The sequence below is a fragment of the Equus quagga genome, chromosome 5 (genome assembly GCF_021613505.1).
Source record: "Equus quagga isolate Etosha38 chromosome 5, UCLA_HA_Equagga_1.0, whole genome shotgun sequence".
Taxonomy (NCBI): domain Eukaryota; kingdom Metazoa; phylum Chordata; class Mammalia; order Perissodactyla; family Equidae; genus Equus; species Equus quagga.
In genome coordinates, this window is record NC_060271.1 from 60,496,893 (window position 1) to 60,499,087 (window position 2,195).

Genomic DNA, 2,195 nt, shown 5'->3' on the forward strand with positions numbered 1-2,195 from the left:
GCTCTGGGGAGCAGGAGGGAGGCGCAAGGCAGATCACTCCGTGTGTGCAGTGCTGGGCGTGGACAACGGTGGCTTCCAGGGACGAGCTCTCTCCCCATGCACCCCCTCCCCAATTGTCCCTGAGTCACCAGCACCCTTCCCTTCCACTTGGTTCCCTGAGGTGCTTCCTGTCCCCCACTGTCCTGTGAGTCACCTCCACCCACTCAGCGTCCCTCCCACACGGTGCGAGCATCATCCCTGCCTCCCCAGCTTGCTCTCCCTGCCTGCACGCGTGCTTTCAAAAGATTGATGAGAGGCAAGCGGCGTGGGTAGGCAGGCAGGGCCCCGAGGGCGCCAGCCTCTCTCTGCTTCTCACTCCGAGTCCATCGTGCAGGTCTTCTCCCCAGCTCTGGGGTGCTCTCTTCTGTCAGGTGGCAGACTGACCAAGTTGGAGGAATGAGGGCAGGGGACAGGTTGGGGAAGGTGCTGGGCTCCCAGGGCCTCAGCAGAGTGGGAGGGTTCAGAAGGGGCCACCTGCCATGGCACCACGGAGGGCTCCTTACTGCTCCACGCAAGCCCACCCCCTCGTTAGCTGATTGTGAAGCCTACCTTTCCACCATTCGAGGTGCATTCCTCCAGGCCACAGCACTGGGTCTCCAAGAGAGCCCCTCAGGGATGAAGAAACCCCAAAAGGACTGCCAGGTGGATCTTCACTTCTCAGCCATGGGTTTATTCTCAGTTGCTCCAGCCAGCCGCCCCCGGCTGAGGACAAGGTCCCACTGGGCAGTGGCCTGGGCGGTGTCCCAGTGGGAGCATGCAGAGCTGGCCTTTAGCACTGTCTGCCTTCCATCCTGCTCTGTGGCCATATTTCTGGACCTCGGGTCCCCTTTTACAGCATCGGGGCGGGGGGTGGTGGATGTTCTTTGAGTTTCCTCCTGGCTCCAACATCGGAAACCAACACCTACCTCTGTCTGCAGCTGTGTGACTTCAGTCAAATCGTTTGAACTCTCTAAGCCTCAGTTTCATTCTGTGTGAATGAGAGAGATAATGACAGCCCCTGAAGATTAGATTTTTGATGGAAGAATCGTAACAGCAGTGACCCCATAGCCCTTTACCATTTGCTAGGTGCTTTCACACAAAATGTCTCGGTGGACCCTCCCAACAACCCTGTGAGGTAGTGGTATTTTCATCCCCAGCTTACAGTTTGAGAAACAAAGGCTCAGCTATAGGCAGACAGGTGCAGAGGTGGGCCTCCCGTCCAGGTCCCCCATCACCAGATGAAAGGCCGGGTCCCCGGGGAAAAGCCCAGGTCTAGCTGGAGTGAGTGGTGGCCCAGAATGTCTGGCCTCCTCCCCTTTCTCTCCTGGGTTGGGCACCTCTGGGAAGGCAGGGGCTCTGGGAAGGCAGGCCAGCGGCAGCCCCTCCCCACTGCAGCTCGAGGGGATGGGGAGATACTTCTGACAGCTGTGAGGATAATCAGCACTTCTCCGTCGCCACTAATAGCATGTTTAGCTTGCCGACTCCTCTGTTTGCCTGGTGCCTCCCACGGGCCCACAGCTGGGACTCACTTAGCTCCTGCTTGGGGTGGGATGGCCGTAGCAGAGAGGTCCTCCCTGCTCCCTAGTCCTGGCCACAGCTGGTGGCTCCACCCAGGACCCTGGACCTGGGGCGCAGGAACACCTGCAATTCCATGCCTTAGCTCCCCCCACCCCAGGGAGCTCCCTCCAGGCTCTAGGGACGTGGAAAGGGCCTCCTGTTCCTGGAGATCTGAGTGCCCCATCTCTCCTAGCTTCAGTGCTCTGAGTCTCTCTCCCCACCCCACCCAGGACCAAGTGAGGGAAGATTCTGGGTCCAAGTGGGTTCCTTCTGCATGGAGAGGGCAGGACTGGGGCCAGTCCACCTTCAGATTACACTTCCAGCCCTCCATCTGACCCCTTCACCTCTCCAGGCCATCATGGGACACAGCCTCTGCACAGGTCTGACCATGCTGCGGGAAGGATGGATCCCCAGCCCATCAGGCGTGATCACTCCTGAGCGCCAACTCACCAGGTTAGTAGAGAACCCAGCTCGCGCTCTCGGGGGCTGCTTCTCTCCTGGCTCATCCCTGGTTCATGGGCTTCCCCAAAGCGGCTGGCCAGATTTCCCTTCTGGGAGGACAAGACCCTTCGGGATGCCTGTGCCCACCATCCTCAGCCTGGTGTCTCACTGCCACACGG